The sequence below is a fragment of the Drosophila erecta genome, unplaced genomic scaffold (genome assembly GCF_003286155.1).
Source record: "Drosophila erecta strain 14021-0224.00,06,07 unplaced genomic scaffold, DereRS2 tig00000126-arrow-pilon, whole genome shotgun sequence".
NCBI classification, from domain to species: Eukaryota; Metazoa; Arthropoda; class Insecta; order Diptera; family Drosophilidae; genus Drosophila; species Drosophila erecta.
In genome coordinates, this window is record NW_020825209.1 from 10,523,962 (window position 1) to 10,548,714 (window position 24,753).

General features: G+C 39.9%; 6 non-coding genes across 6 annotated transcripts; 2 read left to right on the plus strand and 4 right to left on the minus strand.

Annotated features, from left to right (window-relative positions):
* The first annotated feature begins 7,115 nt into the window (after positions 1 to 7,115).
* Trnas-aga lies at positions 7,116 to 7,197 on the plus strand. Its single transcript has one exon. It is a non-coding gene; the product is annotated as a tRNA-Ser (tRNA).
* A 374-nt stretch (positions 7,198 to 7,571) lies between these two features.
* On the plus strand, positions 7,572 to 7,653 carry Trnas-aga. The gene has a single exon. It is a non-coding gene; the product is annotated as a tRNA-Ser (tRNA).
* Positions 7,654 to 15,070: 7,417 nt separating this feature from the next.
* Trnar-ucg lies at positions 15,071 to 15,143 on the minus strand. Its single transcript has one exon. It is a non-coding gene; the product is annotated as a tRNA-Arg (tRNA).
* Positions 15,144 to 15,845: 702 nt separating this feature from the next.
* On the minus strand, positions 15,846 to 15,927 carry Trnas-cga. The gene has a single exon. It is a non-coding gene; the product is annotated as a tRNA-Ser (tRNA).
* A 286-nt stretch (positions 15,928 to 16,213) lies between these two features.
* Trnas-cga lies at positions 16,214 to 16,295 on the minus strand. The gene has a single exon. It is a non-coding gene; the product is annotated as a tRNA-Ser (tRNA).
* A 163-nt stretch (positions 16,296 to 16,458) lies between these two features.
* Trnar-ucg lies at positions 16,459 to 16,531 on the minus strand. The gene has a single exon. It is a non-coding gene; the product is annotated as a tRNA-Arg (tRNA).
* Positions 16,532 to 24,753: the final 8,222 nt, after the last annotated feature.

Here is a 24,753-nt window from a genome sequence, read left to right on the forward strand (position 1 = left end):
ACAAAACTTAATCAAATCACCGGTTCAGAAAAAAATGTATAATTTCATAAATTTTTAATGTTTATGTTGCATTTTTGTGAATTTAACGATATATTGCAAGAAAAAAATAAAAATATTTGGTATTTTGTATTTTACAATCATACACGATTACTTAATATTGCATGAATAGTTTTCCAATTATTTAATTATTAAGCAGCATAGGAAATGCTTTTCTCTTAATCAATGAACGTAATTTACGCTTTTATATTTTATTTTTCAAGAGTATCTCAGACGAAATCGCACGAAGTAAGCCAATGTTAAAGTTTGTTTCCTTGCATTTATTTGAATTTTCCTGTTTTCACTGGTTTTAAATTTCATCCGCGACTTTTTCCCAGCGAAAAGTTTTCACTTTCCTTTCGAGAAGTGGGCGGTGGGTGGGTAAAACAACAGGAAAGCACACAATAAATACTTGACGCCATTCTGTACGACTGTGAGTGTTTGACTTGAAAGTTTAAAGTCAAAGAAAAGCGCCAACAACAACGGGAACAATCTGTGAAAAGCGAGGAAAATCGTCTGCGGGAAAACACTTTCAACTTTTCCGCCGAACATGGAAGAAGTCAACTCAATTGAGAAATCCAGATTATGAGTGGCAAACTATTTCGCCAACAAGCGGGTAATTCATTTACTAAATCTTCACAAAATTCTGGGTAATTAAATTTAAGTTTCCTGAATTAGCATTCGAAATTTGGGTAGCAATAATATGTTAAAATCAAAAGGTATTCATGCTTTTTTAATATATCTCATTCGATATTGATTCCTTTATCGTTAACGATCAATTCGCTTGACCAAAAAACATTTGAAAGAGTAATTATGGAAAACAATACTAAACTGCTTTTTAAAAAACACAACCCAATAAATAAATATTCAATATATGCCATGCATACAACGGCCATATTTATATTTGAAGTATATCCGAATGGTAAAAATAGTAATGCGGATTTCTAGTGCCACGTATTGCATACATTTGTGCGCCAGACGAGAAAAGCATCGCAAAAAAGTCGCAGTAAAATTTTATTTGCCGCTATTTTGCGCACAATTTAATGCCATTTTTATGCACTTAATGTTTACCCAGATGGCTATATAAACACATAGATGTAAATATATATATTCATGCATGCATATATATAAGAAGACAGCGCAAGTTTGCAGTCAGCGAGCGGAGAGTGAAAGTTGCCCCTTTTCTTTCATTCGGTGCCATTTGTTGTATGTATCCGCCAGATACATTATATATATAGTATAGTATATATATATTTTTGTGTGTGTGGCTGCATATATCGGTGGCAAAGTTTTCAATTTCGCTTTCAGCATAAATATGCCAGAGAGAAGTTTGCTGGCGCTCTTGCTCCTTTTGGCCCTCTGGCTGTTTGTCTGCATTATGACCCACTTAAGTGGCTTTATGGCGAAGGTTACGAAACTTTGACTAGACTCCATAACCCCCAGCCACCAGCTGCCAGCCCCCCCAGCCCCCCAGCCACCATAGCCCCCCAGATATCAGTCGAAAAAGTTTTTAACTTGATTTAATGGGTTTTAATTGCCGGCGCTTGGCAACTTCTCAAGTGTGTTAATTAATTTGCCTGTTTCCGGACACTTCCGCAAATACCGCCTCCTTAACCCTAGCCCCCTAACCCCCTAACCACGCCTGCCCCGCAAACGAAAGAGCCACCGAAATTGCAGTGCCCCCACTATCGCAGCACATGTATCTGGCAGATACATCAACTATCTTTGCATGCCATGTCATCACCAGCAGCAGAAGCCTGTCAGTCATACCCACACAAATTGCTATTATTGTCTATACGAAGCGTCGCTCTCCTGGCAGGTAAATAGCAAAAAATACCGGATCGTATATATGTGCAGGCATGCATATCTATGGGTACATAGTCTTAATAAAACTGTCAATCAAGCGGCACAGCAAGCCGACCAGGCCGAAATGCCAACTAGAACGACATTTAGATAGAGCCAACAAGACTGTCAAAGGTTTTCCAGCTGGCACCGAACCCAAGCGAACCATTCCGCGCCCAATTGCCAAATGTCCTGCCCAACTTAAGCTCCACAAATTATGCCAATAAGGAAATAATGGAAAATATTTGGTATAAAACAAATCATATTCTGAAGTCTCGGGTGTTTTATTAAGCTAATTTGTTTGTTTTATTGACGTAAACAGAAGCACACTTGTAGATTTGCCCGCATGGATATTAATTTTATTTTCAAATATTCATGATACATATTTTTGATATCTTTTCATTTCAGTTTTTATCTTATTGATATTGGAACATTTTAATGATTGCAAAAGTTATCATCAAATATCCCTAAGAAAGAAATACATGTAGATTACAAAGTGATTTTTTGATCTAATCCTTTAAAATAGAATTAATATAGTTTCACTTTACATGCCAAAGATGTCAATACTTTTTGAACCCTGAACGAACAGCCTGCCGATCAATGGGTAACTGAAATCAACCTGTCACAAGGTCCAAGGGGTTTAGATGAGACGAGGGGGGCGGAGGTAGGTGCCGCCCTTTGATTTGTTGTTTATGTCATTTGGCAAATTGATTTCATTTGAGGACAACTGACAGGAATGCACGCCTCCCCGTTTCTAGATGTTTGTTTAGCGTCAAGTGAAAGTTTTCCTTGTGTTCCTTTGCCATTCAATTTTCCTGGTGATCGGGGTCGGGGTAAATGGGTTTTATTCAAATCTTTTCCTAGCCATTCGGGTCTTTCAGTTGTCAGCAACATGTTGGTAACAGGCCCATCTGACGCTAATTAGACACCCAGGATACGTGTGTGTTTGTGACTTATTGATGGCTAATAGGGATGACAAGGCGACCATCGATAAGTATCGTTCAGAATCGGGTTCGATTGTGCCTAATTATGTTGGCTACTAAATATAAATAGATAAAGGTACATCTACATAAAATAAAACAGCATTATAAAACAGCAATTAATACTGTCTTTAAAACATAGCACTGCATTTCCCGATAAATCAATAAATCAATGATAAATTCAACATTTTCGATATGTTTTGTGCACGATATTCTCGATCACTACGCCGATATCATCTCTATCAGTGCAGTGGGGCTGCGGAGGGGGGTTGCTCACTTGGCAGACGTCGGCAAATAACAAAAGGCTAAATTTTTGTACACCGGCAACATGTTGCCGGCAGGTTGTTGCCGCTGTTGCAGTTGCTGCAGTTGCTGCTCCTTTTTGTCGTCTTCATCTGGTTTTGTTGCCCTGCAGCGGCGGCATGTGAACAACACAATGTGTCATGTTGTTATTGTCCCTGTTGCTGTTGTTGGTCTTGTGGTTGTTGTTCGCGCAATCGATTTGTTGTTGGTGTTCAATTAATTGTGCTCAAACTCAATGCCAATGTTGCCGGCTACTGTTGCTGTTGCTGTTGCTGTTGCTGTTGCTGTTGCTGTTGCTGTTGCTGTAGATGTTGCATGTTGCATGTTGAGCATGTTGCTGGCGCCAATCGAGGATCGTTGAAGCGAATTGAAAGCGACGTCGGCATTTTAGATAGAAAGAGGGATCCGTCTCCCCTGCCGGCCAAAAAGATTACCAGATTACCATCGGCAACAACAAATTGTAATTTATATAGAAAAATATATTTGTACTATTGCCGGATTCGAATGCCCATTGTTACCGGGTGGTCTTCAAAATGTTCCCCCAAATGCTCGGTGTTCTGTCATTGTGCATTCCACATTTGTGTTTGGAGATCTATAAGTATCCTGCTATATTGTTAATAAATGATACCAATTTAGTAATGAGTTTCAAATGAAAACTAAACCAGAATAAAGTGAAAAAGTAGTAACTTTGCAGTGCGATTTCTGTATATAAATAAATTAGTAAAAAATTCAACGTTTAATCTTTGCTTTGGATCTTTGGTACCTAAGATTCGCTGTCACAAAATCAACTTAAGAACGCCTCAAACCAAAAGTATTCAAACCGAAGGCAGCCCGCAAATGGAAGATGCTTTTTAATTAGCCAGCAACAAGAGGCGTCAGACAAAGAAAATCACGGAAAGGATGTCCAAAATCAAACAACAACCAACACGGCGGGGCATAATTGTGAGGGGGCCCGGCATTCTGCATTCCTGGGAGGGGGTGAAGGGAAGTGCCCCAAAATGCTGGCGGCAAAATGAGGCGACAAAACACGAACCAAGACAAAATGCGCGGATTTCTGGAAGCACCCTGCTTGAAAAAGGACTCAAACCGAAGACCGAAGACCCCAGACCTCAGACTTTGGAGCCCAAAGACAACTTCATTTTTGTTGTTCCACAGTGTCTGCCGCAAGCAGGGGCGTCGGTGGGTTAACGGGCAGGGGGGTCATGCAAAAGTGTTAATGGCGGCTAATAAGGCGAGGCAAAAAGGACGAGAACAGCACAGGCGGAATGTCGCCGAATGACATTAACAAGCGTGATAACAAAAAACAAAACCAGCGGCAAAAAAAAGGACACACAACAAGAAACAAGATAAAGACGTTGCAAAAGGGCGTTATAAAAAAAAGTAAAAGAGAGGGAAAGAAAGCTGCAAGGAGGGTGGCCAAAAAGAAAGCAGGAGCAGCAGAAGAAGGTGTCAAACAAAATCCAGACATAACCATAAGCCGCCAAAGGACAAAAGGTGCAGCTTTTTTTTATTGCATTGCCAAGTACACAGCACATGACCCACTAAAAGTAAATATTATTTAAAAAAAAGTTAAATTAATATAATAGTAATATAATATAATATATTATGTTGTTATTAATTTAACGACAACTGCATCACCAAACTGTTATGCTTCTATGCGATTCCTTAAAGGAAGTAACAGATTTAATAACATCCCCTTGCGGAGCTCATTTAAGAAAATTTGGTTTCTTAAAACCATAAAATCAGCCAAAAATTTCCGCCAAGCAACTGTCCGTTCGCCGCGAGTCCTTCCTGCAGGATTAAGGCAGAAGATGGGATCCTGGAAAGGGGATGTCACGGAGATTTCGGGGGCGCGGATGAGTGAAGTGTGGCAGCTTTAGACAGCTTCGGCTGCATAGTTTCAGTTGCCTCTAATTTAACGGCAGAGCAAGCCGAAAAATACGGCCAAGACGGAGTGAAGGCAGACAACAGAAACATTTGGCAGCTGCCAGGACATCCTTAACAGCCATCCAAGGATCCAAGGAGCCAAGGATCCAAGCAGCCAGGGATGCAAGCGCCCGAGCCGACAAGCAGCGATTAAGAAGAAAAATGATTATTTTGAGCAATGCCAAAATAATAGACACCGAAGGCTGCCAACGAGGCCTCCGACTTACATTTTTAATTAGATGCGATGCGAAATGTTTGCCGCTCCGTCTGCCACTTGCAGCACACTTATTGATTATTTTACCCTTAGCTGCCATCGAAAAAGGGCCTTTGCACATCCAAGTGTTTTTGAACCCGAAAAAGAGCGACGCACTTCAGGAGTCAAAGACAAAATTCGGAGGCCGTAGACCTGAAACCGGCTGCCCTGTTTTTTTGAGGTACGTATATATCTGGCAAACAAATATATATATATATATATATCGTATGCTTTCATTGTCAAGGCTAAAAGCAGAGTGACGCCCTCAACACGCATTTGTGCGTTTGTAGCTGGCGGATACAAACACACAGCTTTAAGATACATTTGCTGAAACCCAAATGCCCTGCTGGAACAAAATATATAGGAAAATTCAAAAAATACCTTAAATATTCAAATAAAATCGCTTTTCATATAAAATACATATACAAAAATTACATACACCAAATGTTCATGCAACTCAATTAGTAATGTATATTAATATTTAAATGACAAACGGATCTTTTCGCAATCCTATTATAAATATTCAAAAATATATTTGCCTTAGGCTGTGATTATATTAAAATCAGCATGCCCCAATAACTGTTTGTTCCGGCAGGGTATTATCAAACTCACTTAAGAGTGCGTAGAGCATTGAACTTGGCCGAAGTTGAGTCAACTTTGTGCGTGTATATCCAGCGGATACATTGAACCTGCGCAGCCCCCATGGTCCCATGCCCCCGCCCCCAATGCCACCCCACTTCACCCCCCTGGGAGGCCAGAATAGTAAGACACTGTCCGCTAACGGCGCTTTCTTTTATGATTTTTAATTAATTTTTATGTGGCAACACATTGAGAGCAAAAATTAAAATAAAATAAAACCGAAAATCTTGTTAGCCAAAAATTAAAATTTAAGCAAATTTGATAGATAGTTAGATGGATAGATAGGTTTATAGAGACAAGCGCAAATGTTGGCAGCAAAAAAAAACAAAAAGCTGAAAAAAAAGAGTAGAGCAGGCAAGTCAATGAACCAAAAAAGGTCAAGATGTTTGCAAAAATCTTTTTTGCCCATCGTCAGCTTAATTTGTATTTGGCAGGTTTTTAATTTCGGCTTGTCTTGCTTTCTATTTCCCTGCGTAGCATATTAGATCTAATGTTTGTGGACCCGATATCTGCTAAAAACTGTTTAAAACATTCCCGTGATAAATTATGAACAAACTGTTTCTCCATTTCGGTATGTTTTGGCGATTGTCGTATCAATGAAGATCTAAATGCTATTGGCCAAACCCAAAGTTTCCTTGTAATCACATCGTTTGATATATTTCTGGGACAACCGGGGGATTGTGAAAGTCTGCTGATCGTGCGATAATTGCACATATATGGTTGTTTAACTTGTGTGGAAATTGTTAAAGCTAACAGCAAAACTAATAAAGGCATACTCAAAATGGGAGCAATCTTTTTATTTTTCATCTTTATTCATTTGCGTATTTCGCAAAGTAATTTGATAGTCTCTTAACTTACTTGAAGCAGCCAAGTTTATTTAATACAAATACCCTACATTTGGGTCAATAAAATCAAAGAAATGGAAAGATAGAATATGTTCGTGCACCACAAAGTTCCGGATTCCGAACTCAACCTGCATGAGCCCCCATACAATAAAAACCTACCTTCATTACCATGATCATCGCCAACACATTGCTTACTCAGCTTTTTATGCCTATGCCTTGAAATAGAGCCCCCAATCCCCAAAAACTATTCAATCGTGTTTTCACGCCAACTTGGCGATCGGTGATCATTAAGCAGTCGTGGCCGAGCGGTTAAGGCGTCTGACTAGAAATCAGATTCCCTCTGGGAGCGTAGGTTCGAATCCTACCGACTGCGATAGAAACTTGTTTTTTTTTGGAATTTCCGAAAATAATGCAAGATCGGAAAGTATAATATTTAGAAGATATCTTATGCTGTTTAAATATATGTCATGGTGAAAACATAAAGTGTATAGTAAGTGAAATTATGCATTAAAAATATATAATCTACACTTTAATCATTAAAAAATTAAATAAATTGCCCAAGAAGATCATAAACTTCTGATCTTTTGAAAATGCAGTCCGGAAACCAATTTAATATTTTTGGATTATTCATTATCTATTGCTAAGAATGTGATATTAGTAGTTATGTGATCGGTTTTTTTTTTTTCTATAAAAATATCGGTGATATGGGCCTTAAAGTCGGGTGATTAGGCCACAAGTGTCATCCAAGCAGTCGTGGCCGAGCGGTTAAGGCGTCTGACTAGAAATCAGATTCCCTCTGGGAGCGTAGGTTCGAATCCTACCGGCTGCGGTTTGTAAATACTATTTTACTTCGAACAAGTAAACCAAACATTTGAAGCAAAAAGGTTACAGTATAGAGAATAACTAATTATGCAACAATTGTTAAAAAACCCTAACTCTGGAAGAGTTTTATACATGATGAAATAAAGAAGGAACGGAAAACATTTTCATGTCTAAGAAATTATTAATTTGCCTGAAATATGTGTTGAATACATTTTTACATTAAAATATATACATATCTTTTTTGATGGTAATTTCAATGGTTAGGTACAATTAAATTCCATATCTTTTCTATATTTGCATGCCTTTTAGGACAGTCGAAAGGTATCGAACTGGCATTGTAATTAACCCCATATTGATTGAATTTTAAAGGCTTTTAGGCTAGCACCACCCGCAGAGGTTTGAACCCAACTAAAATCGCCAAAAATGTAGGTAGAGTTGAAAATACAAGATTGGCTTCAGTTTGAAGAGGGGCAAGGAACTCTTGAGACCGTTGAACCCGCCCCAAAAGGCAGTTGGGCAAAAAATATATAAAATGAAATAAATGAAGAAGAAAAAGGCCCCAGAAAACGCGCCGAGCATTTGCTAGATGCTAAGTGAGTGATAGACAAGCAACAAGCGACGACAACTTGCGCAAATCGACGACAGAAATCAGAGCGGGCAACGCATGAAGTCGAAAAAAGTTGCAAAAATTGAAGCACTGAACTGAGAATAGGTTTTTATTGCCCTAACATAAGATCATAAAAATCGATTCTATACAGTTTTGAGTATATACCACTTTTGAGCAGTTTTCCCCTATTTAAGAAGCTTTCTTAAATATTTTTTCAAATTTTAAATCAACTTTTTAACAGCCTTTTCACACTATTCTAGACTTAAGTATCAGGCTGCTTAAATAATGCGGAAACCTAATAATTGTGTTTTTTTTATTCTACACATTGCAATTGGCACTGATTATGGAAAAGATACTTCGTTTTTTCCATAACTAAAGCCAATTTCAAGTACCCTGCACAAGAGTATAAGAATCACTAGAATGAAGGCAAATTTAAGATACGCGTATATCTTGGGCTGATTTGAGCTTTTCGCCATTCCGAGCGAGATAAACGACCGCACAAACTAGAGACTTTGACCTAAATTCGGCCAAAAGCCTGCGTTGATTAATCGACTTTTTTCTCTGCTCATCGCATAGATACAGCGCGCGAAATAAACCGAATCCGAACAGAATTTGCACAGCTGCTCCTGAGCCGGCTAATTGAGGAAATCGAATGTAAAATTATGTGAGCGGCAAGCAGAGAACAAGCAAAAAAAAACTAAAAATTCGCAAACGGCCGGCAAACGGTGACGCATGCATCTAATTTATGTATCTGATAGATACGCCGCGATACTTCACACGAACTCCCGAAGTTTTGTTGACCTTCTTCGATCGCTTTTGGCCGCAGATTTTCACTTTTGGCCACGCCATTAATTTCTTCGCGGCCGCACACCAACAAAGCGCTTAATATGTCGAAATTGTTTCAGCTCCAAACTCTGTTTTCCATTAATTCGATTGTATTTCTGCAACTCCCCGATTCGTCTTTCGATGTTTGTGCGATACCTGGAAATTGTCACAATTCGAGCGGAGTTTTTCTGTAATTATGCCGCAATCGCCAGTTGACAAATGTGTGCCAACGATTTTTCGTTGAGGAACCCTGGGAAGTTGGCTCAGATATCGGGGAATATATCAGAGTACATTTGAGTCGCCGAGCGAGCTCAAATTTTATTGAACATCTCAATCGGACCTTGGAATTTTTTGATTTCTGATATTCATCATAATATTAAGAAAAACCATGTTGCTCTACAGCATTTCACCAAATAACCATCGAAAACCCAGTGTGTTACTCGCATTTATTTATTTAGCCAAGCCTGCGAATAAAGTGTGGTATATAGGCAATGTGGTGCCCATTCAATGGAGTCAGATGTTACCCCTTTGACCACGCTCCGTGGGTTAAGAATTAAACGCCTGCCCTCTGGCCACGCCCCCAAATGGCAGACTACAAAACGGACAAGTCCGGGGGTTATGGGAATTATAGGGAAGGGGACTTTAGTCAAGGGATCGGGATCGGAGGAGGATATGGCGTATATGGTTAGCTGACTCAACCCAGCAAGTGAAAACGTTGAGAAATCATTTGCATAAAATAATTTTGCGTGTTTTGAGTAAATAAATTACCGTACAAGGAGGAAAAAAAGAGAACAACGGCGCGGAAGAAACCGATATGGCAGCAGAATATATATAGATATATAAATATATATAAAAGCACTAGCTGACAGATACATTCACACACACACACACTTGTCGATGCAGTTGCAAAACTTTTTCTGGAGCTGTCTGAATGAAGTTGTGCAGACAAAAGATACAAATATGTGTGCACGAAGAAAAATTATTAAACGAAGTTGAAACCGACTGGGCTTATTTGTATAACAATTTAAATTTCTTTTAAAATGCTATTTAAACCAAGCTTATAATAACCTTTTATCAGAAACTAACTCGCTTAAATATAAAAAGGTAAATGCGGAATACTAAACCGATTTCAAGAGATTTTCTCTATGTTTACTGGGATTATCTATCGAGTGGCCAAGCCCCTGGATAACTTAGCCGTATTTCCCTGCTTTTGTGCTTTTGGCCCTGGTAACATGTCGTTGGGCAATTAATAACGGATTATGAAGCGACGACTCCCAAAGCGTTGACAATGCGGAAAAAATAAAATAAACACGACGAGTGCAAAGGGGTGTGGAAAATGGGAGGGGCGGGAGTCGGTATCTTTGAGATGCACAGACAAAAAGTACAAGTAACGCGTATCTGTGCGCTACAAATGTATCTTTCATCATCATTGGGTCTGGCCCCTCTCCTCGCTGTCCCTCTTATAATTCTTCTCCTTTTGGCCCCGGCTTTGTCACGCCCCCGCCCCCCGCTCCCGCCCACGCCTCCTGCAACCGCGACTCGTCCTTGCACCAGGCTTTTAAGCTGATGAAAAGGAAAATTCCCGAGCATTCAAAGTCCAAAGTTTTCTTTCTTTTGAGACAACACCATCACCCCAAACGCCGCCCAATTTCGTCTTTATTTTGTCCCCTTTTTTTTGCGGATTGCTTGTGAAAAGCGTAAAAATTGCTGTAGATTAGCCAGGCGACGACATTGTTGGCTCTCTTTGAGTTTATAGACATCTCATATATGAGAGTCGGGCATTATTCGGTCAGGCCCTTGAAGAAGTCGTTTTTTCCTGGGAACGGGATGGCTCAGATGGCAGCACAAATTCGGATGCATCTTTATGCTGAACTCAGCTTAAATTCGAGTGAATTTGCTCGGGGGATAACAGAATTATATAAACCATTTATTAAAGGCAAAATACATATTATAATTATTAATTTTTTTAATATTAGAATGTCAATGGCGAAACTAATTTTTGGAATATTTTGCAAATATTTATTTAAAGTTTTGTAACATATTAGGCAATTTATACATTTATATTTAGATATAGATCCTCTATAGGTGATTTCCCCCAAAAACCTTTGCTCATGTAGTTTATCCAGTATAAACTGAGATATTCTGCCGAAAAACCTTTTGCATAATTCTATAAATTATAAAATACAACAAGCGAATGACAACAACAACAGCGAAGGGAAATGTCTGAGCTTGGGGCTCTATTTTCCCTTGGAAAATTCTATTACACTTTTCGTTTCCTTTATTTTTGTTTTTGTTTTGCCCATCTCCCGGTCCCTCATTTTTTTCACTCACATTTTTATGTGCGTCTTGTGATTTTTTCACAATTTTCTGTTGTTACTCTTGGCTGTCGTTTTTTTCTTAATTTTTTTTTTTTTTTGTATTCTGTTTTTTGCTATTTGGTTGTTGTTGCTGGGCTCTGAAGTGCAATATGCAGGCCTCCCTTGGTCGAGAAAACCCCCCACGTACCGCCCATGCCCATCTGTTTTTTAGTATCCTTTGGCTTGACTTTGGCTCCTTCATGTATTTTTTATCTAAATGCCCCAAAGGCATTCTTCTGCAGCATAGACAAAGTCGCCAGCAACTCCTCCGAAAAAAAATCATGCAAAAAATAAAAAGAAACAAAATAATAATAATAAAAAAGAGGAGAAAATAACGCAGTATTTTTTCTCGGTTTTTGTTTTGTATTTTTGTGACTTGCAACACAAGTTGGCAGCAGAAGAAGGCAAAAGTCATGCGCCAGAGAGCTCCTGAAGGACGCATCAAGGAGACAGTTGCCAGTTGTTGCAGAACACCCGCTGCCCCCTTTTCCGCCCGCCCCTGGCCGCTTCATCATCATTAGCGCCCTCCCAAAAAAAATACACAAAAAAAGCGTAAAAAGTGTAAAAAAAATAAAAAAAAATAAAAAACAAAATGCAGCGCACACAAAAGAAAAGAAACGCCGAAAATATGCTTAGGGTTAAGTGTTCCCGTTAGAGGAAGCCAGCTGCCTTCGACCCTGATCCCTTAACCCTTAACTTTGCTCGCCCTCGCAATTGTCAAGGCCCTAATCCGCAAAAGGTCCTGGATAACGGTGCATCGGGATATATACGCGGATGTGCCGCGCTACCCATTGTTTGGCCGAAAAACTGCCGCGCACACAAAAACCTTTGACAGGTCGCTGCAGATCGGAAATCGAATTGGGCTTACCCTATAATAATATGTGTCCTAACTTGGGACATTTTATTTTAGGTATTATGGCAAACGATTAAGATATTACTAATTGATAAGTTCAGATAAAATTTAAGTAGAAAATACTTTAAACAACAAAAATGAGATAATCTTAGTTTAATATTATAACCATGTTCTGTAAAGTAGCCATTTACTTTTAAAATAAAAGTGATAATTCCGTCAATTTCACTTAAAATCTTGTTAGAATCATTAGTCTTTAATTTTCTTGCATTTTCCAGATTATGATTAATTGGCATTTAGCGAAGAGGGTATATAAAACTACGTTCCGCGAAATTCAAACACAAGCCCCAAAAAAGCGTCAAGAAGACGGCCTGCAGTTCAATGCACCCACAACATCTAAACCCGAAAAGGACACAAATAACAGGCAGCCGAAGAAAACAAAAATAAGCAGGGAAGGCCCACACAAACACTCGAACACACACACTAACACACTGATGTGTGTGTTATTTATTGCGACACAAAGGACTCGCGCAGGGAGACAGACGTTCAATGTCCTGCAGCCTGCAAACTGGCTAATAAAATGTGACGAGCGTAACGCAGAACGCAGCGCGAATCGAGGACTTTTTCTTTTCGTTTAGTGTGTGTTTTTGTTGTTGCTCGCTCTCCGCTGCAGGACACATGCCACACACCAACACCAACACACACACACACAAGTGCAAGCACAGGACGTAGGACATTGACACCCGAAAATGGAATGGCATAAAATAAAAGCCGGCGAGCCGAAAAGTCCGAAGCCCTACGAAGACGCCGAAACTGCCGACGCGCCGGCGAAGCCCAAAAAGCCATTGGCCCTCCGCAGGATGCGCCCAGGATCCGGGATCCTGCACTGCAAAAAATATTCAGCTAAGCAGATATAATGAAATGATGGGTATTTATTTAAGAACATTACAAAGAACTTTATTCCGACAGCGCATCAAAGTCAGAAGAAAAACTTTAAAATAATAAAATACATATAATTTATCCTTGATTTTATTACGCTTTTAAAAGACAAAAAAAAACTAATTTTCTACCACTAAAACCAGTGAAATTGCCAAAAAGTATTATTAGGTCTGCAAAAGCCTCAGCTTTTAACAAAGCAACATTTTTGCTCTCTCTGCACAGGCACGTGTGCGTGTCCATACACACTGACAAGTCCTGGAGTCCTGCGTCCTGCTGGATTATCCCTAACGTCATCGGAGTGCATTGAACTCCTTTCAACCTTTTGCCGCTCGTCTTCGGCTTTGCTGCCTCGGCTTCTTTTGCCACTGGGCGTAAATCAAAAGGCGCCGAGTCCTGAGTCTTGGGCCCTGGGTCCTTGGTCCTGTAGCGCCAACAGCTGATGTCCTTACATCCCGGGCATTGCGTATACGCAGTGGTGTACCCCCATCCACACTTTTTCAGCCTGCGGCCAAAGTTCGTTGAACGTTTTCGTGTGTCGCCTTTCGTCTTGCGGTTTTTGTTGATTCTGCTCGTTTTTTTCTTGGGGTCCCAAGTTGGCATTCAGCAACATGTTGCTGGCAACAAACAAGGATCAAGGATGTAGCAAGGATAAGTGCACAAGTATTACTAATGAAAGTATTTCAATTTGATAGAAAGACAATGAAAATAAAGCAAAACAAATGCAATTGAAATTTAAATTACGCACTGTGAAGATCCAGCTTTTTTTAAATATTCTCTTCGTTAATTAAGGGAAGCCGAGCTGTTTTATCCAATCAAAGACGGGCAATCGGCGGCATCAAGGTGCCTCTTTTGGAATCGGAGAATTGGGATCGTAGCTGGAGTTGGAGCTGCGGTTTCAACTTGAGACACAGCTGGAGTTGGACAAACGACCACCAGAACGGAGACATGCAAATAATCTTCATATGTGTACTGTGTGTCGCTCGGTTGAGCATTGTTAAGATCGGTATCGGGTTAAAAAGGGGCAATGGGGGGGAATGGGGCTACCATTCATGGCTGAAGTCGGCTGAATAAAGCAGTCAGCTACGAGTTGGCAATACATTTTCCGCCAAAACACCGCCCACCGCCACTGCCTGGCCGGCAATCTAGTTTGGCTGCACTTAATTTCAGCGCTTAACAGACAATTAAAATCCAATTAATTCTGACGTTTATTATGCTAAGCCGACTGTGGGCCCTCGGATCTCTTTTGGACCGCGGACTCTGGACGGCCGGACCTCCACATAAATTGCAGCCTCGTCCTCCACTTTGTAGACCAGCTTGTTCCTCCGCGTGTCGTTCTCGTTGCTAAAAACTTGCTCCTCAGTTTGCTGGCTGACAAAAAAAGAAGAAAAAACGTATGTGTAGCTATTGCAACTAGCAACAATTGCAGCAACGACACCAGCAGATACACAGAAAAACTACCAAATACCAGAAATTATCAGACTCAGATACACATTTTATTGATGCCCAAATATTATAATTATGAGACAAATGTTAAACATACACTCTTACGAACAAATTACATCATTAAACTGTGCAACATTTTTTTACAGAAGTTATAGCTATTTGTTGCAGTGCAACCACTGGCAGCAAGACGCAGCAGACAAAGTTCGCCTTCTCGCAGTGGCAGCCACATGTTGATTCGTCCATGGACGACCCATGTAAAAGTCCAATAAATCTTTCAATTGGGTATGCCAATTGGTTGGGATGGCTGCTTACCTCACTCAGGTTACACAAAAAGGGTTATTGGCTAGGGAATCTCCCATGGAATTATTTTATTGGGCTTACGAAAAATAAAAACTTAGCATCACGACCGTGACAGGACTCGAACCTGCAATCTTCGGATCCGAAGTCCGACGCCTTATCCATTAGGCCACACGGTCAGTTGCGCAATTGCCGTCCCAAATTCCCAGCATATGTCACCCAAATGTAAGCAAAAGTAAGGCTTTTACAAGATAAACCTAGCTTAAAACGCTTGATTGAAAATTGTATTGACTTTTACGTACTTATTTAAACATTAGTTTGTACTTTAAGTTATCACATTAATAATATTAAAGTCGTCATCAAAGATTTACATATTTACCAGCCGTAGCTCAAGCCGCAGCGGGCTCTGGGCTGCGGCAGCAACAACGCCAATACAGCAAAAGGACCAAGGGCCGACAACACCAGACAGGACACATTTTGAGGCTTTTTTGGGTGGTCGATATACATACGCACAGAGACGGAAGGGCAAAACGAAGGTAAAGGAAAGCCAGCCGAAAAATGTAGTATATACAAAAATAAAATGCCGAGGAACAGACCGAAAAAGGTTGCCAAAGGTTCAACGAACTCGTCAGCAGCAAATGTAAATAATTTTGTGCGTGTATGATGGGGTGTTGGTCTGTATCTGTGTAAAGTCCACGCAACGCCAGACAAATAGGTAACGTAAAAAAATTTGAGATGTGGTTGCTTGAATAAGATTAGAATGAGAAATTTTATATAATGTTATATGATAAAAGATTCAGCAGACAGGAAGAATTTGTCAAGCAAAAGGAACACAAAAATGTAACCCTCTGCTAGGAATTATGTAAAATAAATGTTCCATCCGCAGCCGGTAGGATTCGAACCTACGCTCCCAGAGGGAATCTGATTTCGAGTCAGACGCCTTAACCACTCGGCCACGACTGCTTCATACCGATCGAATACCAAAAATCTTCGGGATTTTATGCGAATTTCGGTTCCAAAGGTTAACATACTAGCTTATGACTTGGTTTGATCTTTAAAGAACGATAATTCTGTAACACGATTAATTAATATGCATTAAAACACCTAACTTTCACATGTGCTGTTATGTTGAAAATTCTATTTCAATAACATATATTAGTTTAATTTCTGGCTAAAATAAAAACATCAAAAATAAATTTAAAAAAAAAATAAAAAAAAAATACTTCTAAATAAAATAAAGAATTTACTCCGCAGCCGGTAGGATTCGAACCTACGCTCCCAGAGGGAATCTGATTTCGAGTCAGACGCCTTAACCACTCGGCCACGACTGCTACATGTTGTTCTGCGTGCCCAATACCCTAGACAAGATTCTAATTTCTCAGCGAACTTAGCTCGGATTTTTGGCAACAATCGGCTTGACGAATTAATAAAATATGTAATATTCAGAACTCAAGGAAATTATATGTCGTATACAACAAAAAAAAGTTAGACAATCGACCGTGACAGGACTCGAACCTGCAATCTTCGGATCCGAAGTCCGACGCCTTATCCATTAGGCCACACGGTCAGTTGGATTACGGCGCCGTAACAACAAACAGAAAAAGGGAGCGCTCAGAGAAACTGGAGTGAGAACATTTGCTAAGTGAGAACAGAACCGAAACTATAGGAAGTGAGAATGGTGGGAAGGGTTAAATTGCAAAGAAATTGCTTACTTATGTTATTTCAATTTTAACGCAAACCGAAGCTGTGTGGTTTTTTAATTATTATTTTAACTTAAGCACTACACAGCTCTTAAGCAATTTCTTTTGACTTCTGTGACAAAACATTTTCTTTTATTTCTATTAAAACCAATATATTATGTACATTTCAGGGGCAATGGCCTTATTTTGTTACACAGGCTTATTTACGGACATATTGTGTTAGGTCATGACTGTTTTATCAAGAACAACTTGAAGAAGTTGCCGCAATAAAAATTCCCTTGCCACCCACTCAACTCCAACCGTTTTTGGGGGTTTACCCAAGTGTTTTCCTTGGCGTTGCTGCTTAATTTTGTCCGTGTGCGTGTTTGTGTAATGTTTGGATCGATAATTTGTGTCTGCGGCAAACGCATTTTGCCTTTTTTGTTTGACTACGTTTTTTATACTGCCTGCGTGTTTCCCAGAAAACCGCAGACAATTTGGATGAATGTATATGTACATTTTTATTGTTGGACCTAATTGTCCGTGTTCTAGTCTTACAAGTTTAGAAAGCAAAATCTTTGACAATTTACTAATTATTCAGTTTGTAACCAAAGACTGGGAGATTTAATGGCACTCTTCTTATTTTAACACACACTTGGCTTAAATTGCTTTCGAAATTGAATGATCAAATTTATACGTGTAAGGTAATGAATATAATGGCATCGCTAATTTTCTGTGGGCTTGGGAAAGGTCGAAAGTATTTATTCCGTTTCGTTTTTCCTTCTTTTTTTGTGTTGTTTTGTGTTGTGTTTCTATTTCGTTTTCGTTTCGGTGGGGATCTTGGCGAGTGTGGAAGCGAAGCCGGTTACAATTAAAATTAATTACAAACTATCTAATTACATGGTAATATGCTAATCAGCCTCGCCTCTCTCGCGCCCTCTCCCTCGCACACTGCCATCCTCTCGCTCCTTCTTGCCACGCACTTGGCAACCGGAGTTGGCCCTCTGGGGGGAGTCCCCTGGCCCGCTTCAAATGCAGTTTGCATGTCGGTTGTTCGTTGCATGTAAAACTTAATGAGATTTCTGCCATGGCCATGACAAACCCAAAAACAAAAAATGGACACACTAAAAAGAATTTATTTAGATCTTTGAGAACCCTGTGAAAAGCCATGCCCAAATCAAACGCTTTGATTTCCATATTTTAGACTGTTAAAAACAATAGTTTAAGAATCAGCCATACAATTTTTAAACCTTTCTTCAGTCCATTCGAGCCAGTTTTTTCCATAGCGCAGGCCGCTATAATTTAGCCAATGGAAAATAGACTTCGGGCTGGAGACAAAAGTTCTCGCTGCCGCTTCCTTGGCCAATTATTGGCAGCACTATCGGGGCGCCATAAATCAGCACAGGTGAGAGGGGAGGGGATACACCTGAGGAGGGGGCTGCGGGCGGAAGCTAACAATGCCCGGCCAACAAAGAGTCATAAATAAATTTTTGCAACTAATTCTGTCAGCTCCCGGTGCCTTGCCCATTGCCACATTGCGTTATTATTGATGGTTAAGGTAACAATGCCGCTCGTTTTCGGCCTGGTCAAAATACCCGTAGCCAACTGCGGTAGGTGGACCACCACCCCTTCGTCCTTCCCCTCCTAAAAAACCCCCTACTAATTCTCCAAATCCATGATTAATGTTTGCCTGCATTTTCCCCGCCTGAAACTTAGTTTTTAAAGTAGAAAGGAAAACAAGAAAGCAGTGGCTCAACCACAGAACTGTATAGGAGTATTAGTCCTAATATATATAAATTATTGAAAAATACTAACGTATTTACCATATTTATTATGCGTTACTATACGAATTCATTTAATAATAATTCCAGAACCTTTGAAGCTTTAATACTTTCACATTTAATACCAAGATGACACTTTTACCATAGTTCATTTTAAGAATGTGTAATATTTCTTCAAAGCTTCAAGTCTCCCCCATAGAAACAATTATTGGACCCTTTTTAGGGCGGTTCACAGCCTGGTAAACTATGTAAGAAACTGAAGAATATTCCGCTTCAATTGATCTCTGAATATTTGATGGAAACAGTCGAGTAAACAATATGGTAAATGTTGTTTGTATGTAGCGCTCAAGTTTAGTGGGTGGCAACCCTGGCTCCGTACTGGGCTTTGTCCTTAGTATTCCCAATGTTCCCAATGCTCCATCGCACCACCAAGACGCCCCCGTCCTCTGTGTCCAGTGGCACAAAACCGAAATAAATAATTGATGAAACAGCAAAGCGCACGTAGGGATTTCCAACTAGCAGGAGCTCCTCCATTCCCCCATCCCATGGCCATTTTTCCAGCTGCACTATCGCTCCGCCTCCACCGTCCCCACTGCCCCTTTCACTGCTTTCCCCGCCGAACCGCTCTCTTTCGACTGTTTCTCATCCATTTGCAGTTGGGGAAAACTGAAAACCATCTCTGGCCTACGACGCATGATGTTGTGTTGCCCACACACACATGGTGTATATGCCATGTGCAATGGGATATACGTGGCTATATGTATATGTACATATACATATATCTGTGTGCGAGTATGTTGTATGTGTGCTATATATATTCCTGTACGTGCGCACTTATCGATTTTCTGCTTGAAAAACGTTAAGCGAAATGCGCCCAAAGCGTAGTTGTCGGTTAAGTTGGGTCCGGCCGGGCCCAAAAAAGCAGGACTCCCATTCCCAAACAAATACCGCAACCCTACACGGATAAAATATCAAAAAAACTTATTTGAAATAAAGGCGTCCAACTGCTTGTATACTTAAAACTGGAGCAGGGTTCCCACTCCCATTTAAATACTACACACCCTACAAATATAATATGTAACATATTCATCAATAAATCAAATAAATGGCTCCCAACGATTTTTTATTTTTTGTATTGATTTGTGTCTTCCATCTCATTAGGTATTTAATCTTAATCTTAGAAAATTAACAGGGTTCAAATAATCTTGTCATGTATGGCTATGTTTTTTTCTGTGTGACGACACACACCGAGTCCCATTTTTTAAAGGGTTGCCACGGCCACATGCGAAGCAAATGTTCGAGTGCTTCTCGTCTGTGTGGTTGCATCAATATGTGTATATATGTACAGGAGGTGGTAACAATAGGCGTGTTTCGTAGGCGGTCGTCCTCGTCCATTTTTTTGGCCGTCATCGTCAACGTCAGGCTAAGTTTAAAAAAAAAACCAGAAGGAGGCGTAAAGCAAAATCCAAACAGAATAATAAAAGATATACAAAACAAGATAGAATTCTATGGCTAGTTTTCCGACTATCAGATACCCGTTACTCAGCTAGTGGAAGTTCAAATGAGAAATCAGCGTTTTCTGGAATATCGGTAGATATTGTTTTAAAAGTGTGAGCGTGAGAGTTTTGTGCGGTTCGTGGGCGTTAGAGTGGGCATGGCAACATTTGGAAACAAACTTGCGCTGCGTCTATGTCACTGGAAGCTGCATGCTTAATCTCAACATTCTAGCTTTTGTAGTTCCTGAGATCGAGGCGATCAGGCGGACATAACGGGTATAAAAATGATGTAGAAAATAGCAAAAAAATGGGCGAGTATCGTCAAAAATACACACAAAACAGGACAACAGCACCACATTCATAAAACCTTACGGTTTTACCTAAACGTATTTACCTATCCACGCATTTACCTCAAACGAGCCCGGTATAAATCATGCATGCAACCCTGCATGAATCATTCCACATAATATTTACTTTAAGTAGAATACAAAGACGGTTTTATTAATTAATTAAATGTTAATGCCAGTATCACGAGACCAATATGCAGTTGGACATTTGAATATATACTTAAATAAATACTTATATTTAAATAAATACTCACGTGTGCTTTGTTAACTTAATTCCCGGAAAACTTTCCATAGGCTGCCACCGGGAGGAGCGAACATGAGAAGATGGACAAGACAGGGCACTGCGGCTATTCATCGACTATGTGCGCACATATCCGTAAATGCAACCTCGTGTACATGCGTACAGTGCGAGTCAGTTGTGCCAGGCGACATGTATGACATGTTTTTAAAGATACCTAATAGAGCAGATATGGCAATAAGGAGAACTCATTTCAACAAAATGTTTTATAAATAGGGGTTTTATATATCTAATCTTATACGCAATCTTATACAACAGTACGCACTGTACCACTATCTATCTGTCCATACTTGTATGTACTATATCTGTGTGTGTGTGGACAGACATGCAACGCACCAAAACACCCACCCGCAACACCAACACACACACACTGGAATAGAGACAGACATCCCTAGACCTAAGTTGCATGAACTTCAATTTTGCCTCACAATTCGGGGCATGGTTGGGTTTCAACGGGGGGGGGGGGGGGTTTCCGAGAGGGTGGTGCCTACCAAGGCGAGCCAAAACAAAAGGGTGGCATGTGGGTGGCAAAAATGGCAAAATGGAAACGCACACACAGACACACAAAGGCAGGAGTGGTGCAGGGGGCATCTAGGGGTTCCAGACACGCACACAAGCACACACATGGACTTTGGCCAAGCCCAAAGGCCTGGGATGCCGCCATTTTACTGCGTCCTGCACACAACCCTCAGAATTGCGTCCCCTGCCACACTTGCAGCCCCCCTTGCACATTCGTGTTGCAGGTGCGCCGCCACGAAAAGTTTGGGGGGTTGAGGTTGGCTGTGTGTGGGATATATCTCCTAGTCCTAGTCCAAAGAGTTGATTGCGAGCTCGGCAGAAAATTTCCGACCTATCACATGCAGTATCCTCGTTGCGTTTGCAATGCCGCCCAAATGCCCCCAAAAAAACACCCGTGGAACACCCCCACCCATCCCATCGCATGCGTGTGTGTTTAAAGCCCCCTTTCTATACTCCCGGCTAAAAACCCAAAGAGATAGATATGTATGGCCAGTGATGGGAAGGTAACGATTCCTTGACCTTTCTGAGGTGCAATCATTATCTTATTTTAACTTAAATATTTTCACATAATGGCTGTAAACTAGTTTATAAATAGTTATTACTTAGTAGACCTAGTCCGCATATAAATTATTCATATCCATTTGAGAACAAATAAAAGCTTACAGCATGTTTTGGAACTAACTGTACTAAAGTAAAAAGGTAATGCACATGGAACTTAGTCAGCACTCAGTAAAAGAACAAGAATTTTAAGGAATGTATTGTAATTGCGAACCCACTGTACCACTAACTAGATACTTCACATCACTGGACATGGCGCACAGAGCTCATCGTGTCCGAAGCCGGGTCTTTTCCTTTTGTATTTTTCCCTTTTATTCCTGAGTGGGTGGCAGAGAAATTCCTTGCTGCGATATCAATTAAGGATACAGCTCACTCGCAAGCCCCGCTCCGTTGTCCCCTTGGTATCCTTTATTTTTGAGGATTTTTCGGTGGCTATAGGCAGACTCAGAGACCAAAGTCCAGTAACTCCCACACACACACACAAAAAATATAAAAAAAAGAGAAAAAAAAAACACCATCTAAGCCCGAAACTTTGTTCAATGCTGCAATGGACAGGCCAAAAAGGGAAGCAGAAAGAGAGAGGGATAGCGTGGCCGAGTGGGACAGCAGTAGTGCACACACAGAGATGCATGTGCGTGTGTGCGTCGTGTGTGTTGGCCTTAATGGAAATTGGTTTTATGCATGTTGGCTTTTGTTTATTTTTACAATTTTGATGATGTTTTGCTGAATGCGATGCGAATGGCAGTTCCCTCTCACTCCCACTCCCTCATTTCCCATATCTCTCTCTCTATCTTTCGCTCGCTCTGCGTTTGTGTTAGCTTGTCTTTTTGGGTGTTGACTGTACTTCCGGACATTGCATTACATTACGTACCCCGTGGATGTGTGTGTGTGTGTGCGGGTATTTTTCGGGGCTAGGCTGTACGCCCTTTTTCGATTAGCTTTCAAACAAAAATGGCGCATTCGGTGTGCGAGTGAGAGGGCAAGCTGCACGAGGTGCACTCAATGCCCTTTGGGGTGGACTGTACCCAGGAAATAAGTCCACAAAAATTGCATACCACTGTACGGAGATGTACGAATTTGTAGGAGTCGGCGTGCCAAACTACTACTGTAATTAGGCTAATTAAGCAGTGTCAATTTGTAGATACGAATCTGTACACAACCTTCGGTTCTTAGGATGAACTCAGCATACATATGTATGTACATATGTATATCAGGCAAAAGATATAAAAGAGGCTTGCCAAAACGAAGATTAATGGGCTGAAATGCCTGAAATACGATTACCGTATTTTAAACGTGTTTGATTTTGTTTTTATAACATTTATTTTTAAATATTTACAATATTTTTCTAAAGTTTTTTATTTACCTTTGTGGTTAAAGTATTATTAGTTCTTGGATAACTTCCAATCATTTGGTGTTCCCCGTATTATGACTACCAATTTAATTTCTTTTCAGATATTTTTTTGAGTTTTTTCGTAACTTTTATCAACCCAAAGACGAAAGTATGGTTAACTTTTTATTAAAGTGGGGTAAAGCAGTGAAAAGTAAGTTGAGGCGAGTGTAAAAGACAGTTGATAGTTGGCAAATACAAAGGTAGAGAGGTGCACCACTTGCAACGATTAATGGCCATAGTTATGGTCTGACCACCCGAAAATATCCCCATTGCCCCTTTCATCAGCCTTTTTTCCATCTACATATTTCCCTGGGCCAGAAAAGCACACAATGAAGCTACCGATAAAAATCCTACAGCACACGGACACTGGAATATCGCATTTTGCATATGCGTTTGCCTCCATCCCGGAAAAACCACCCGATTCCCACCCACTGGCGCCCATTTACCGGAAAAACAAAATCGACACAGACTAAAAAGCAAAAAACACAACACCGGCAGCAAAAATACAACAGCAAAAAATTTACAAAAACAAAATATATGAAAAATAATAAAGACCAGAGGGAAAAAATTGCTTTAGGTTCGACATTTGACTGCCCTGTGTTGTTGGTCAGGGGCCTCGAAATCGCCGAAACCAGATATATACGTATATATGCCCGCGAAGAGCACCCAATCAGAGGCGGGAAAAGCGTCCTGGTTCGCTATTTTCGGGGGGAGTGGCCAGCACACACACTCTGGCACGCTGCGAAGACAATAAAAAACAGAGAAAACCTGAACGGCGTTTTCCCACATCGCCGGACCCCCGAAGGTCCCTCAGTGGACGGGGTCCAGCGAAGGGTTAAGCCGGACTTGGTGGGAGGCCTGCGGACAGGAAAATTTCATTTCCAAAGCCCCAAGTTGGGCAAAATGATTGACAACTGCAGTCGTGAGAAGTAAGCACAAGTTTTCAATTTTACTGGGGAAATTGCAGCGAATTTTCAAATTTATTATAAATAACTAAAATAATTTGAAGCTAATTCAAATGATATTATGTAAAAGTTATTTATAAATAATAATAAATAAAGATTAATAAAATAATTTGATAAAGAGTAGCCAAAGCCGAAATGTTAATTTTTACTATTTGTAATTAATACACATTTTTAAAACATTTAACTTTTATGTAACTCACCATTCAGTTATATTTCAAATTACCCGTATAAATAAAACACAACTCGATTTATTTTTTTATAATTTTTATTTAAATTTTTCGTTTTTATTTTGCTTTTATTTATTTTTCTTAGAAAAAAATTAATTTAAATAAAAAAAAAAGTGATTTGAATATTTTCTTGATTTTTATTCTCGCTTACTCTTTGATTTATGGTTGCTTTTCGGTTGCTATTGTTTTTCAGATTATCCATTAGTGATTTGGGTGACAAACATTTAATTACTGTACACAATTTTTGTTGAGAACTGCTCTTGAAACTTTCACGCAATCAAGCCACTACTTTTATGTTTTTTGTATAAATATATAGTGTATGCATTCATTGTATTTTGTTCTTGTATCATATTTTTTGTATTTTTTATATTTTTTCAAAAATTACTAATAGCTTAAAGGCTTCATTGTTTGGTTAAAAAAATTGTTTTCGAGTAAAACCATCTATCGTTTATCAAAGGGACTCTGACACAACCCAGGCAAAGCTCAAGTATCAATCGAAATGGTGAACACTCTTAATTATGAAAAGTAA